This window comes from Pseudophryne corroboree, chromosome 6 (assembly GCF_028390025.1).
Source record: "Pseudophryne corroboree isolate aPseCor3 chromosome 6, aPseCor3.hap2, whole genome shotgun sequence".
NCBI classification, from domain to species: domain Eukaryota; kingdom Metazoa; phylum Chordata; class Amphibia; order Anura; family Myobatrachidae; genus Pseudophryne; species Pseudophryne corroboree.
Genome location: NC_086449.1, coordinates 806106245 through 806123377, shown reverse-complemented (window position 1 = coordinate 806123377; position 17133 = coordinate 806106245). Strand labels below are relative to the sequence as shown.

Below are 17133 nucleotides of genomic sequence, written 5' to 3'. Positions count from 1 at the left end.
GTAAATAATTTCATACAGATACCTCTGCCCTTTTCCCACACTGCTTGTCCTACTGCCTGCTGGAATAACTGTTGAAGAATAGTCATAAAAGGTACTCAGCCGGGAGGAGGTATTTCTGCAGTGAGTCTGTGGATCACACCTGTACTGTCTGTGGATCACACCTGTACTGTCTGTACTGTCAGTGGATCACACCTGTACTGTCTGTGGATCACACCTGTACTGTCTGTACTCTCTGTGGATCACACCTGTACTGTCTACTGTCAGTGGATCACACATGTACTGTCTGTACTGTCAGTGGATCACACCTGTACTGTCTGTACTGTCAGTGGATCACACCTGTACTGTCTGTACTGTCAGTGGATCACACCTGCACTATCTGTACTGTCTGTGGGTCACACCTGTACTGTCTGTACTGTCTGTGGCTCACACCTGTACTGTCAGTGGATCACACCTGTACTGTCTGTGGATCACACCTGTACTGTCTGTACTGTCAGTGGATCACACCTGTACTGTCTGTACTGTCAGTGGATCACACCTGCACTATCTGTACTGTCTGTGGATCACACCTGTACTGTCTGTACTGTCTGTGGCTCACACCTGTACTGTCAGTGGATCACACCTGTACTGTCTGTGGATCACACCTGTACTGTCAGTGGATCACACCTGTACTGTCTGTGGATCACACCTGTACTGTCTGTGGCTCACACCTGTACTGTCTGTGGATCACACCTGTACTGTCTGTGGCTCACATCTGTACTGTCTGTGGCTCACACCTGTACTGTCTGTGGCTCACACCTGTACTGTCTGTGGCTCACACCTGTACTGTCTGTGGCTCACATCTGTACTGTCTGTGGCTCACACCTGTACTGTCGGTGGATCACACCTGTACTGTCGGTGGATCACATCTGTACTGTCGGTGGATCACACCTGTACTGTCCGTGGATCACACCTTTGCTGTCCGTAGATCACACCTGTACTGCCTGAGGATCACACGTGTACTGTCCGTGGCTCACACCTGTAATGTCAGTGGGTCATACCCTACACCTGTACTGTCTGTGGCTCACACCTGTACTGTCTGTGGCTCACACCTGTACTGTCTGTGGCTCACACCTGTACTGTCTGTGGCTCACGCCTGTACTATCTGTGGCTCACACCTGTACTGTCTGTGGATCACACCTGTACTGTCTGTGGCTCACATCTGTACTGTCTGTGGCTCACACCTGTACTGTCTGTGGCTCACACCTGTACGGTCTGTGGCTCACACCTGTACGGTCTGTGGCTCACACCTGTACGGTCTGTGGCTCACACCTGTACGGTCTGTGGGTCATACCTGTACTGTCTGTGGCTCACACCTGTACTGTCTGTGGATCACACCTGTACTGTCTGTGGCTCACACCTGTACTGTCTGTGGATCACACCTGTACTGTCTGTGGATCACACCTGTACTGTCTGTGGGTCACACCTGTACTGTCTGTGGCTCACACCTGTACTGTCTGTGGGTCACACCTGTACTGTCAGGGGGTCACACCTGTACTGTCTGTGGGTCACACCTGTACTGTCGGTAGATCACACCTGTACTGTCTGTGGATCACACCTGTACTGTCTGTGGATCACACCTGTACTGTCTGTGGGTCACACCTGTACTGTCTGTGGCTCACACCTGTACTGTCTGTGGGTCACACCTGTACTGTCAGGGGGTCACACCTGTACTGTCTGTGGGTCACACCTGTACTGTCGGTAGATCACGCCTGTACTGTCGGTGGATCACATCTGTACTGTCGGTGGATCACACCTGTACTGTCCGTGGATCACACCTTTGCTGTCCGTAGATCACACCTGTACTGCCTGAGGATCACACGTGTACTGTCCGTGGCTCACACCTGTAATGTCAGTGGGTCATACCCTACACCTGTACTGTCTGTGGCTCACACCTGTACTGTCGGTAGATCACACCTGTACTGTCTGTGGATCACACCTGTACTGTCTGTGGATCACACCTGTACTGTCTGTGGGTCACACCTGTACTGTCTGTGGCTCACACCTGTACTGTCTGTGGGTCACACCTGTACTGTCAGGGGGTCACACCTGTACTGTCTGTGGGTCACACCTGTACTGTCGGTAGATCACGCCTGTACTGTCGGTGGATCACATCTGTACTGTCGGTGGATCACACCTGTACTGTCCGTGGATCACACCTTTGCTGTCCGTAGATCACACCTGTACTGCCTGAGGATCACACGTGTACTGTCCGTGGCTCACACCTGTAATGTCAGTGGGTCATACCCTACACCTGTACTGTCTGTGGCTCACACCTGTACTGTCTGTGGCTCACACCTGTACTGTCTGTGGCTCACACCTGTACTGTCAGGGGGTCACACCTGTACTGTCTGTGGGTCACACCTGTACTGTCGGTAGATCACGCCTGTACTGTCGGTGGGTCACACATGTAGTGACTGTGGTGCTGAAGGAGTTAATGATGAGAAAGGATCACTTACTTTAACGCCTCCGTTACCCCAGCTCCTATCCTCCTGCCTCTCCTCTCTCCGGGCTTCTTGTTAATCCCCTGTTGGGGGTGAATCCTCTGCACAGTCCCAGCTCCTTCCTGGCAATCTCTTCTTTAATATCTCTGTAATCTGCTCTCTCCTGCAGATTGGGGTAGCTCAGGGTTTCCCGGGGCTTTGTGCTCGTCCCTGGGATGCAAACTTCTTGTGCGATGGAGTTCCTCTGACTGCCTGATGGTGAGTGTGCGTGATGTGCGAGAGTGATCTCAGCTCTCTCTGGGTAGAGGAGACGCCGCCAGGCAGACTGTGTGTGTGTGTGTGTGTGTGTGTGTGTCTGTGTAAATTACACAGACTATGGGTTTCTGCGTTGAAATGACAATATCTGAACAGGCTGCAACCAGGCTTTGTCAGTTCTATTTGTGTCCCTGGTCTGTGCTGTAACGTCACTTCAAATCTTTAAAAAAAAAGTATATGTATATATATATATATATATATATACATATATATATATATATATATATATATATATATATAGAAGAAATGTTTATATTTAACAGCATAAGTGTACACAGTCATTGCTGGGCACAAAGCATTATTTATTTATTTTCAGAGCAAAAGTTTTTCAAATGTGGAAGTTGAGAACCCGGACACAGGAAAAAGCCATCGTGAGAAAGATGCAGTGAGAGACACAGATGTGGGAGGAAGATGCAGTGAGACACAGATGTGGGAGAAAGATGCAGTGAGAGACAGATGTAGGAGAAAGATGCAGTGAGAGACACAGGTGTTGGAGGAAGATGCAGTAAGAAACAGATGTGGGAGGAAGACGCAGTAAGAGACACAGATGTGAGAGGAAGACGCAGTGAGAGACACAGATGTGGGAGGAAGACGCAGTGAGAGACACAGATGTGGGAGGAAGACGCAGTGAGACCCAGATGTGGGAGGAAGACGCAGTAAGAGACACAGATGTGAGAGGAAGATGCAGTGAGACACAGATGTGGGAGGAAGATGCAGTGAGAGACACAGATGTGGGAGGAAGATGCAGTGAGAGACACAGATGTGGGAGAAAGACGCAGTGAGAGACACAGATGTGGGAGGAAGACGCAGTGAGACCCAGATGTGGGAGGAAGACGCAGTAAGAGACACAGATGTGAGAGGAAGATGCAGTGAGACACAGATGTGGGAGGAAGATGCAGTGAGAGACATAGATGTGGGAGGAAGACGCAGTGAGACACAGATGTGGGAGGAAGATGCAGTAAGACACAGATGTGGGAGGAAGACGCAGTGAGAGACACAGATGTGGGAGGAAGACGCAGTGAGAGACACAGATGTGGGAGGAAGACGCAGTGAGAGACACAGATGTGGGAGGAAGATGCAGTAAGACACAGATGTGGGAGGAAGACGCAGTGAGAGACACAGATGTGGGAGGAAGATGCAGTAAGACACAGATGTGGGAGGAAGACGCAGTGAGAGACACAGATGTGGGAGGAAGATGCAGTGAGAGACACAGATGTGGGAGGAAGACGCAGTGAGAGACACAGATGTGGGAGGAAGATGCAATAAGACACAGATGTGGGAGGAAGACGCAGTGAGAGACACAGATGTGGGAGAAAGACGCAGTGAGAGACACAGATGTGGGAGGAAGATGCAGTGAGACACAGATGTGGGAGGAAGATGCACTGAGAGACACAGATGTGGGAGGAAGACGCAGTGAGAGACACAGATGTGGGAGGAAGACGTATTAAGAGACACAGATGTGGGAGGAAGATACAGTGAGAGACACAGATGTGGGAGGAAGATACAGTGAGAGACAGATGTGGAAGGAAGACGCAGTGAGAGACACAAATGTGGGAGGAAGACGCAGTGAGAGACACAAATGTGGGAGAAAGATGCAGTGAGACACAGATGTGGGAGAAAGACGCAGTGAGAGATGCAGATGTGGGAGAAAGATGCAGTGAGAGACACAGATGTGGGAGGAAGACGCAGTGAGAGACACAGATGTGTGAGGAAGACGCAGTAAGAGACACAGATGTGAGAGTAAGATGTAGTGAGAGACACAGATGTGGGAGGAAGACGCAGTGAGAGACACAGATGTGGGAGGAAGATGCAGTGAGAGACACAGATGTGGGAGAAAGACGCAGTAAGAGACACAGATGTGAGAGTAAGACGCAGTGAGAGACACAGATGTGGGAGGAAGACGCAGTGAGAGACACAGATGTGGGAGGAAGACGCAGTGAGAGACACAGATGTGGGAGAAAGACGCAGTGAGAGACACAGATGTGGGAGGAAGACGCAGTGAGACACAGATGTGGGAGGAAGATGCACTGAGAGACACAGATGTGGGAGGAAGATGCAGTAAGACACAGATGTGGGAGGAAGACGCAGTGAGAGACACAGATGTGGGAGGAAGACGTATTAGGAGACACAGATGTGGGAGGAAGATACAGTGAGAGACACAGATGTGGGAGGAAGATACAGTGAGAGACAGATGTGGAAGGAAGATGCAGTGAGAGACACAAATGTGGGAGGAAGACGCAGTGAGAGACACAAATGTGGGAGAAAGATGCAGTGAGACACAGATGTGGGAGAAAGACGCAGTGAGAGATGCAGATGTGGGAGAAAGATGCAGTGAGAGACACAGATGTGGGAGGAAGACGCAGTGAGAGACACAGATGTGGGAGGAAGACGTATTAAGAGACACAGATGTGGGAGGAAGATACAGTGAGAGACACAGATGTGGGAGGTAGATACAGTGAGAGACACAGATGTGGGAGGTAGATACAGTGAGAGACAGATGTGGAAGGAAGACGCAGTGAGAGACACAAATGTGGGAGGAAGACGCAGTGAGAGACACAAATGTGGGAGAAAGATGCAGTGAGACACAGATGTGGGAGAAAGACGCAGTGAGAGACACAAATGTGGGAGGAAGACGCAGTGAGAGACACAGATGTGGGAGGAAGACGCAGTGAGAGACACAGATGTGGGAGGAAGACGCAGTGAGAGACACAGATGTGGGAGGAAGACGCAGTGAGAGACACAGATGTGGGAGGAAGACGCAGTGAGAGACACAGATGTGGGAGGAGGATGCAGTGAGAGACACAGATGTGGGAGGAAGACGTATTAAGAGACACAGATGTGGGAGGAAGATACAGTGAGAGACAGATGTGGAAGGAAGACACAGTGAGAGACACAAATGTGGGAGGAAGACGCAGTGAGAGACACAAATGTGGGAGAAAGATGCAGTGAGACACAGATGTGGGAGAAAGACGCAGTGAGAGACACAAATGTGGGAGGAAGACGCAGTGAGAGACACAAATGTGGGAGGAAGATGCAGTGAGAGACACAAATGTGGGAGGAAGATGCAGTGAGAGACACAAATGCGGGAGGAAGACGCAGTGAGAGACACAGATGTGGGAGGAAAACGCAGTGAGAGACACAGATGTGGGAGGAAGACGCAGTGAGAGACACAGATGTGGGAGGAGGATGCAGTGAGAAAAACACATATGTGGGAGGAAGACGCAGTGAGAGACACAGATGTGGGAGGAAGATGCAGTAAGACACAGATGTGGGAGGAAGATGCAGTAAGACACAGATGTGGGAGTAAGACGCAGTGAGAGATGCAGATGTGGGAGAAAGATGCAGTGAGAGACACAGATGTGGGAGGAAGACGTATTAAGAGACACAGATGTGGGAGGAAGATACAGTGAGAGACACAGATGTGGGAGGAAGATACAGTAAGAGACAGATGTGGAAGGAAGACGCAGTGAGAGACACAAATGTGGGAGGAAGACGCAGTGAGAGACACAAATGTGGGAGAAAGATGCAGTGAGACACAGATGTGGGAGAAAGACGCAGTGAGAGACACAAATGTGGGAGGAAGACGCAGTGAGAGACACAAAAGTGGGAGGAAGATGCAGTGAGAGACACAAATGTGGGAGGAAGACGCAGTGAGAGACACAGATGTGGGAGGAAGACGCAGTGAGAGACACAGATGTGGGAGGAAGACGCAGTGAGAGACACAGATGTGGGAGGAGGATGCAGTGAGAGACACAGATGTGGGAGGAAGACGTATTAAGAGACACAGATGTGGGAGGAAGATACAGTGACAGACAGATGTGGAAGGAAGACGCAGTGAGAGACACAAATGTGGGAGGAAGACGCAGTGAGAGACACAAATGTGGGAGGAAGACGCAGTGAGAGACACAGATGTGGGAGGAAGACGCAGTGAGAGACACAGATGTGGGAGGAAGATGCAGTGAGAGACACAGATGTGGGAGGAAGACGCAGTGAGAGACACAGATGTGGGAGGAGGATGCAGTGAGAGACAGATGTGGGAGGAAGACGTATTAAGAGACACAGATGTGGGAGGAAGATACAGTGAGAGACAGATGTGGAAGGAAGACGCAGTGAGAGACACAAATGTGGGAGGAAGACGCAGTGAGAGACACAAATGTGGGAGAAAGATGCAGTGAGACACAGATGTGGGAGAAAGACGCAGTGAGAGACACAAATGTGGGAGGAAGACGCAGTGAGAGACACAAATGTGGGAGGAAGATGCAGTGAGAGACACAAATGTGTGAGGAAGATGCAGTGAGAGACACAGATGTGGAAGGAAGACGCAGTGAGAGACACAGATGTGGGAGGGAGACGCAGTGAGAGACACAGATGTGGGAGGAGGATGCAGTGAGAAAAACACATATGTGGGAGGAAGACGCAGTGAGAGACACAGATGTGGGAGGAAGATGCAGTGAGAGACACAGGTGTGGAGAAGAAGATGCAGTAAGACAGAGATGTGGGAGGAAGACGCAGTGAGAGATACAGATGTGGGAGGAGGACACAGTGAGAGACACAGATGTGGGAGAAAGATGCAGTGAGAGACAGATGTGGGAGGAAGACGCAGTGAGACACAAAGATGTGGGAGGAAGATGCAGTGAGAGAAACACATATGTGGGAGGAAGACGCAGTGAGAGACATAGGTGTGGAGAGGAAGATGCAGTAAGACACAGATGTGGGAGGAAGACGCAGTGAGAGATGCAGATGTGGGAGGAAGACATAGTGAGAGACGCAGATGTGGGAGGAAGATGCAGTGAGAGACACAGATGTGGGAGGAAGACACAGTGAGAGACACATATGTGGGAGGAAGACGCAGTGAGAGACACAGATGTGGGAGGAAGATGCAGTGAGAAAAACACATGTGGGAGAAAGATGCGGTGAGACACACAGGTGTGGAGAGGAAGATGCAGTAAGACACAGATGTGGGAGGAAGACGCAGTAAGAGACACAGATGTGAGAGGAAGACGCAGTGAGAGATGCAGATGTGGGAGAAAGATGCAGTGAGAGACACAGATGTGGGAGGAAGATGCAGTGAGAGACACAGAGGTGGGAGGAAGACGCAGTGAAAGACACAGATGTGGTAGGAAGATGCAGTAAGAGACACAGATGTGGTAAGAAGATGCAGTGAGAGGCACAAATGTGGGAGGAAGACGCAGTGAGAGACACAGATGTGGGTGGAAGATGCAATGAGAGATGCAGATGTGGGAGGAAGACGCAGTGAGAGACACAGATGTAGGAGAAAGATGCAGTGAGTGACACAGATGTGGGAGGAAGATGCAGTAAGACACAGATGTGGGAGGAAGATGCAGTAAGAGACACAGATGTGGGAGGAAGATGCAGTGAGAGACACAAATGTGGAAGGAAGATGCAGTGAGAGACACAGATGTGGGAGGAAGACACAGTGAGAGACACAGATGTGGGAGGAAGACGCAGTGAGAGACACAGATGTAGGAGAAAGATGCAGTAATTGACACAGATGTGGGAGGAAGATGCAGTAAGAGACACAGATGTGGGAGCAAGATGCAGTGAGATACACAAATGTGGAAGGAAGACGCAGTGAGAGACACAGATGTGGGAGGAAGACACAGTGAGAGACACAGATGTGGGAGGAAGACGCAGTGAGAGACAGATGTGGGAGGAAGATGCAGTGAGAGATGCAGATGTGGGAGGAAGATGCAGTAAGACAGATGTGGGAGGATGATGCAATAAGAGACACAGATGTGGCAGGAAGACGCAGTGAGAGACACAGATGTGGGAGGAAGACGCAGTGAGAGACACAGATGTGGGAGGAAGACACAGTGAGAGACACAGGTGTGGAGAGAAGATGCAGTGAAGGTCAGATGTGGAAGAGGATGCAGTGAGAGACACAGATGTGGGAGGAAGATGCAGTGAGAGACAGATGTGGAAAAGGATGAAGTGAGAATCACATATTTGGGAGGAAGATGCAGTGAGAGACACAGGTGTGGAGACAAGATGAAGTGAGAGACACAGATGTGGGAGGAAGATGCAGTGAGAGACATATGTGGAAGAGGATGCAGTGAGAGACACAGATGTGGGAGGGAGATACAGTGGGAGACACAGATGTGGGAGGAAGATGCAGTGAGAGACAGAGGTGTGGAGAGAAGATGAAGTGAGAGACACAGATGTGGGAGGAAGATGCAGTGAGAGACAGAGGTGTGGAGAGAAGATTAAGTGAGAGACACAGACGTGGGAGGAAGACACAGTGAGAGATGCAGATGTGGGAGGAAAACGCAGTGAGAGACACAGATGTGGGAGAAAGATGCAGTGAGAGACAGATGGGGGAGGAAGATGCAGTAAAACACAGATGTGGGAGGAAGACGCAATAAGAGACGCAGATGTGGGTGGAAGATGCAGTGAGATACACAGATGTGGGAGGAAGACACAGTGAGAGACATAGATGTGGGAGGAAGATGCAGTGAGAGACACAGATGTGGGAGAAAGATGCAGTGAGAGACAGATGGGGGAGGAAGATGCAGTAAAACACAGATGTGGGAGGATGATGCAGTAAGAGACACAGATGTGGGAGGAAGACGCAGTGAGAGACACAGATGTGGGAGGAAGACACAGTGAGAGACACAGGTGTGGAGAGAAGATGCAGTGAAGGTCAGATGTGGAAGAGGATGCAGTGAGAGACACAGATGTGGGAGGAAGATGCAGTGAGAGACAGATGTGGAAAAGGATGAAGTGAGAATCACATATGTGGGAGGAAGATGCAGTGAGAGACACAGGTGTGGAGACAAGATGAAGTGAGAGACACAGATGTGGGAGGAAGATGCAGTGAGAGACATATGTGGAAGAGGATGCAGTGAGAGACACAGATGTGGGAGGGAGATACAGTGGGAGACACAGATGTGGGAGGAAGATGCAGTGAGAGACAGAGGTGTGGAGAGAAGATGAAGTGAGAGACACAGATGTGGGAGGAAGATGCAGTGAGAGACAGAGGTGTGGAGAGAAGATTAAGTGAGAGACACAGACGTGGGAGGAAGACACAGTGAGAGATGCAGATGTGGGAGGAAAACGCAGTGAGAGACACAGATGTGGGAGAAAGATGCAGTGAGAGACAGATGGGGGAGGAAGATGCAGTAAAACACAGATGTGGGAGGAAGACGCAGTAAGAGACGCAGATGTGGGTGGAAGATGCCGTGAGAGACACAAATGTGGGAGAAAGATGCAGTGAGAGACACAGATGTGGGAGAAAGATGCGTTGAGAGACACCGGTGTTGGAGGAAGTCGCAGTGAGAGACATAAATGTGGGAGGAAGAAGCAGTGAGAGACGCAGATGTGGGAGGAAGATGCAGTAAGACACAGATGTGGGAGGAAAATGCAGTAAGAGACTCAGATGTCAGAGGAAGACGTAGTGAAAGACACAGATGTGGGACGAAAACACAGTGAGAGACACAGATGTGGGAGGAAGATGCAGTGAGAGACAGAAATGTAAGAGGAAGATGCAGTAAGACAGATGTGGGAGGAAGATGCAGTAAGAGACACAAATGTGGGAGGAAGATGCAGTGAGAGACACGAATGAGGGAGGAAGACGGTGAGAGAAACATGTGGGAGGAAGATGCAGTGAGAGACACAGATGTGGGAGGAAGATGCAGTAAGACACAGATGTGGGAGGAAGACACAGTGAGAGATGCAGATGTGGGAGGAAAACGCAGTGAGAGACACAGATGTGGGAGAAAGATGCAGTGAGAGACAGATGGGGGAGGAAGATGCAGTAAAACACAGATGTGGGAGGAAGACGCAGTAAGAGACGCAGATGTGGGTGGAAGATGCAGTGAGATACACAAATGTGGAAGGAAGACGCAGTGAGAGACACAGATGTGGGAGGAAGACACAGTGAGAGACACAGATGTGGGAGGAAGATGCAGTGAGAGACACAGATGTGGGAGAAAGATGCAGTGAGAGACAGATGGGGGAGGAAGATGCAGTAAAACACAGATGTGGGAGGAAGACACAGTAAGAGACACAGATGTGGGAGGAAGACACAGTGAGAGACACAGATGTGGGAGGAAGATGCAGTGAGAGACAGAAATGTAAGAGGAAGATGCAGTAAGACAGATGTGGGAGGAAGATGCAGTAAGAGACACAAATGTGGGAGGAAGATGCAGTGAGAGACACGAATGTGGGAGGAAGACGGTGAGAGAAACATGTGGGAGGAAGATGCAGTGAGAGACACAGATGTGGGAGGAAGATGCAGTAAGACACAGATGTGGGAGGAAGACACAGTGAGAGACACAGGTGTGGAGAGAAGATGCAGTGAGAGTCAGATGTGGAGGAGAATGCAGTGAGAGACGGATGTTGGAGGCAGATGCAGTGAGAATCAGGTGTAGAAGAGGATGAAGTGAGAGACTCAGATGTGGGAGGAAGATGTAGTGAGAGACAGATGTGGAAGAGGATGGAGTGAGAAACACCTATGTGGGAGGAAGATGCAGTGAGAGACACAAATGTGGGAGGAAGAAGCAGTGAGAGATGCAGATGTGGGAGGAAGATGCAGTAAGACAAAATGTGGGAGGATGATGCAGTAAGAGACACAGATGTGAGAGGAAGACGCAGTGAGAGACACAGATGTGGGAGGAAGACGCAGTGAGAGACACAGATATGGGAGGAAAATGCAGTGAGAGACACAGATGTGGGAGGAAGATGCAGTGAGAGACACAGATGTGGGAGGAAGATGCAGTAAGACACAGATGTGGGAGGAAGACACAGTGAGAGACACAGGTGTGGAGAGAAGATGCAGTGAGAGTCAGATGTGGAGGAGAATGCAGTGAGAGACGGATGTTGGAGGCAGATGCAGTGAGAATCAGGTGTAGAAGAGGATGAAGTGAGAGACTCAGATGTGGGAGGAAGATGTAGTGAGAGACAGATGTGGAAGAGGATGGAGTGAGAAACACCTATGTGGGAGGAAGATGCAGTGAGAGACACAAATGTGGGAGGAAGAAGCAGTGAGAGATGCAGATGTGGGAGGAAGATGCAGTAAGACAAAGATGTGGGAGGATGATGCAGTAAGAGACACAGATGTGAGAGGAAGACGCAGTGAGAGACACAGATGTGGGAGGAAGACGCAGTGAGAGACACAGATATGGGAGGAAAATGCAGTGAGAGACACAGATGTGGGAGGAAGATGCAGTGAGAGACACAGATGTGGGAGGAAGATGCAGTAAGACACAGATGTGGGAGGAAGACACAGTGAGAGACACAGGTGTGGAGAGAAGATGCAGTGAAGGTCAGATGTGGAAGAGGATGCAGTGAGAGATGCAGATGTGGGAGGAAGATGCAGTAAGACAGATGTGGGAGGATGATGCAGTAAGAGACACAGATGTGGCAGGAAGACGCAGTGAGAGACAGATGTGGGGGGAAGATACAGTGGGAGACAGAGGTGTGGAGAGAAGATGAAGTGAGAGACACAGATGTGGGAGGAAGATGCAGTGAGAGACAGAGGTGTGGAGAGAAGATTAAGTGAGAGACACAGACGTGGGAGGAAGACACAGTGAGAGATGCAGATGTGGGAGGAAAACGCAGTGAGAGACACAGATGTGGGAGAAAGATGCAGTGAGAGACAGATGGGGGAGGAAGATGCAGTAATACACAGATGTGGGAGGAAGACGCAGTAAGAGACGCAGATGTGGGTGGAAGATGCCGTGAGAGACACAAATGTGGAAGAAAGATGCAGTGAGAGACACAGATGTGGGAGAAAGATGCAGTGAGAGACACAGATGTGGGAGAAAGATGTGTTGAGAGACACCGGTGTTGGAGGAAGTCGCAGTGAGAGACATAAATGTGGGAGGAAGAAGCAGTGAGAGACGCAGATGTGGGAGGAAGATGCAGTAAGACACAGATGTGGGAGGAAAATGCAGTAAGAGACTCAGATGTCAGAGGAAGACGTAGTGAGAGACACAGATGTGGGACGAAAACACAGTGAGAGACACAGATGTGGGAGGAAGACGCAGTTAGAGACTCAGATGTGGGAGGAAGATGCAGTGAGAGACAGAAATGTAGGAGGAAGATTCAGTGAGAGACACGAATGTGGGAGGAAGATGCAGTGAGAGACACGAATGTGGGAGGAAGACAGTGAGAGAAACATGTGGGAGGAAGATGTAGTAAGAGACACAGATGTGGGAGGAAGATGCAGTAAGACACAGATGTGGGAGGAAGACACAGTGAGAGACACAGGTGTGGAGGAGAATGCAGTGAGAGATGGATGTTGGAGGAAGATGCAGTGAGAATCAGGTGTAGAAGAGGATGAAGTGAGAGACTCAGATGTGGGAGGAAGATGTAGTGAGAGACAGATGTGGAAGAGGATGGAGTGAGAAACACCTATGTGGGAGGAAGATGCAGTGAGAGACACAAATGTGGGAGGAAGAAGCAGTGAGAGATGCAGATATGGGAGGAAGATGCAGTAAGACAAAGATGTGGGAGGATGATGCAGTGAGAGACACAGATGTGGGAGGAAGACGCAGTGAGAGACACAGATATGGGAGGAAAATGCAGTGAGAGATCAGATGTGGGAGGAAGATGCAGTGAGAGACACAGATGTGGGAGGAAGATGCAGTAAGACACATATGTGGGAGGAAGACACAGTGAGAGACACAGGTGTGGAGAGAAGATGCAGTGAAGGTCAGATGTGGAAGAGGATGCAGTGAGAGACACAGATGTGGGAGGAAGATGCAGTGAGAGACAGATGTGGAAGAGGATGGAGTGAGAATCACATATGTGGGAGGAAGATGCAGTGAGAGACACAGGTGTGGAGACAATATGAATTGAGAGACACAAATGTGGGAGGAAGATGCAGTGAGAGACAGATGTGGAAGAGGATGCAGTGAGAGACAGATGTGGGAGGAAGATGCAGTGAGAGACACAGATGTTGGAGGAAGAACCAGTGAGAGACACAGATGTGGGAGGAAGACGCAGTGAGAGACATAGATGTGGGAGGAAGACGCAGTGAGAGACACAAATGTGGGAGGAAGAAGCAGTGAGAGATGCAGATGTGGGAGGAAGATGCAGTAAGACACAGATGTGAAAGGATGACGCAGTAATAGACACAGATGTGAGAGGAAGATGCAGTGAGAGACACAGATGTGGGAGGAAGACGCAGTGAGAGACACAGATGTGGGAGGAAAATGCAGTGATAGACACAGATGTGGGAGGAAGATGCAGTGAGAGACAGATGTAGGAGGAAGATGCAGTAAGGCACAGATGTGGACGAAAGGCAGAGTGAGAGACACAAGTGTGGAGAGAAGATGCAGTGAGAGTCAGATGTGGAGGAGAATGCAGTGAGAGACTGATGTTGGAGGAAGATGCAGTAAGAGACAGATGTGGAAGATGATGGAGTGAGAAACATGTGGGAGGAAGATGCACTAAGAGACACAGGTGTGGAGACAAGATGAAGTGAGAGACAGATGTGGGAGGAAGATGCAGTGAGAGACAGATGTAGAAGAGGATGCAGTGAGAGACATAGATGTGGGAGGAAGATGCAGTGAGATACAGATGTGAGGAAGACACAGTAAGAGACACCGATGTGGGAGCAAGATGCAGTGAGAGACTCAGATGTGGGAGGAAGACGCAGTAAGACACAGATGTGGGAGGAAGGCGCAGTAAGAGACACAGATGTGAGAGGAAGACACAGTAAGAGACACCGATGTGGGAGGAAGACGCAGTGAGAGACACAAATGTGGGAGGAAGATGCAGTGAGAGACTCAGATGTTGGAGGAAGATGCAGTGAGAGACACAGGTGTGGAGAGAAGATGCAGTGAGAGTCAGATGTGGAAGATGATGCATTGAGAGACACAGATGTGGGAGGAAGGTGCAGTGAGAGACATGTGGAAGAGGATGGAGTGAGAGACACAGATGTGGGAGGAAGATGCAGTGAGAGACACAGGTGTGGAGAGAAGATGAAGTGAGAGACACAGATGTGGGAGGAAGATGCAGTGAGAGACAGATGTGGAAGAGGATGCAGTGAGAGACACAGGTGTGGAGAGAAGATGAAGTGAGAGACACAGATGTGGGAAGAAGATGCAATGAGCGACAGATGTGGAAGAGGATGCAGTGAGAGACAGATGTGGAAGATGCATTGAGAGACAGATGTGGGATAAAGATGCAGTGAGAGACACAGATGTGGGAGGAAGATGCAGTGAGAGACAGAGGTGTGGAGAGAAGATGAAGTGAGAGACACAGATGTGGGACGAAGATGCAGTGAGAGACAGATGTGGAAGAGGATGCAGTGAGAGACAGATGTGGAAGATGCATTGAGAGACAGATGTGGGAGAAAGATGCAGTGAGAGACACAGATGTGGGAGGAAGATGCAGTGAGAGGCACAAATGTTGGAAGAAGATGCAGTGAGAGACACAGGTGTGGAGAGAAGATGAAGTGAGAGACAGAGGTGTGGAGAGAAGATGAAGTGAGAGACAGGTGTGGAAAGAAGATGAAGTGAGAGACAGATGTGGGAGGAAGTTGCAGTGAGAGACACAGCTGTGGAGAGAAGATAAGGTGAGAGACAGCTGCAGAACAGGATGCATATGCTCCCTGCTACACTACTTCATTTCTGCTCGGAAAGTCTTTAAATAAAATTTGTTGCAATCTGTGGTTTAATAAAAATAATTAGGAAGAAGCGTATCAAAGCTTTTAAAATAACTCTATATCCTACTTTCTACGAAGGTTAAAAAAATGGCTTTGTTGCAAGAACAGTGAAATAAATTATCCTCACAGCACATCTCTCGGGAAATGTCTACAGACACATTTACCAATATTATATATGTTCTGCTGCAGCAACTTGTAAGTTTCATTTAGCAAAAGTTGTAAGAAAGTCTAGAGCAGCATTAACCCCTTATGTCTCAGGCAACAAAAGCTGCACGTTCCCCAACCATTCCAAGAGGTACAATGTCTTACCCCTACCAATAGTACTCTTACTACAAGGCATCTAGAAAGTATTCACAGCGCTTTACTTTTTCCACATTTTGTTATGTAACAGTTTTATTCCAGAATGGAATAAATTATTTTTTTCCCCTCAAAGTTTTTTTGAGATTTTTGCAAATGTATTAAAAATAAAAAACTAAGAAATCACATGTACATAAGTATTCACAGCCTTTGCTCAATACTTTGTTGATGCACCTTTGGCAGCAATTACAGCCTCAAGTCATTTTGAATATGATGCCACAAGCTTGGCACACCTATATTTGGGCAGTTTCGCCCCCATTCCTTTTTCCAGCACCTCTCAAGCTCCATCAGGTTGGATGGGAAGCGTCGGTGCACAGCCATTTTCAGATCTCTCCAGACATGTTCAATCGGATTCAAGTCTGGGCTCTGGCTGGGCCACTCAAGGACACTCACAGAGTTGTCCTGAAGCCACTCTTTTGATATCTTGGCTGTGTGCTTAGGGTCGTTGTGCTGCTGAAAGATGAACCGAAAGATGAACCGTCGCCCCAGTCTGAGGTCAAGAGCGCTCTGGAGCAGGTTTTCATCCAGGATGTCTCTGTACATTCCTGCATTCATTTTTTCCTCTATCCTGGCTAGTCTCTCAGTTCCCGCCACTGAAAAACATCCCCACAGCATGATGCTGCCACCACCATGCTTCACTGTAGGGATAGTATTGGCCTGGTGATGAGCAGTGCCTGGTTTCCTCCAAACATGATGCCTGGCATTCACGCCAAAGAGTTCAATCTTTGTCTCATCAGACCAGAGAATTTTGTTTCTCATGGTCTGAGAGTCCTTCAGGTGCATTTTGTCAAAATCCAGACGGGCTGCGAAGTGCTTTTTACTAAGGATTGGCTTCCGTCAGGCCTCTCTACCATACAGGCCTGATTGGTGGATTGCTGACAGAGTGACCATCGGGTTCTTGGTCACCTCCCTGACTAGGGCCCTTCACCCCCGATTGCTCAGATTAGATGTCTGGCCTGCTCTAGGAAGAGTCCTGGTGGTTCCGAACTTCTTCCATTTACGGATGATGGAGGCCACTGTGCTCATTGGGACCTTCAAAGCAGCAGATATTTTTCTGTACCCTTCCACAGATTTGTGCCTTGAGGCAATCCTATCTTGGAGGTCTACAGACAATTCCTTTGACTTCTTTCTTGGTTTGTGCTCAGACATGCACTGTCAAGTGTGGGACCTTATATAGACAGGCGTGTGCAGAGGCGGATTGGCCATAGGGCTTACAGGGAAGATCGCCGGTGGGCCGACGCACCCGTGGGGCCTGTTTTGTTTGAGGACATGTGGTCCTATTTATAGACATAATGAATAAGATACAAAATAATTTGCATATATGAAAATGTCTTTGCCACTTAGCCT

The 17133-nt window shown here is 49.3% G+C and overlaps 1 protein-coding gene across 1 annotated transcript in view; it reads right to left on the bottom strand.

The window, feature by feature from the left end:
• PTN (pleiotrophin) overlaps window positions 1-2802 on the bottom strand; it is a 117904-nt gene extending 115102 nt beyond the window's left edge. The window contains exon 1 of the mRNA XM_063928999.1: window positions 2496-2802. The gene's annotated coding sequence lies outside the window, so the exon portion shown is untranslated. The remainder of the gene's footprint in view (window positions 1-2495) is intronic.
• Between the last annotated feature and the right edge of the window lie 14331 nt (window positions 2803-17133).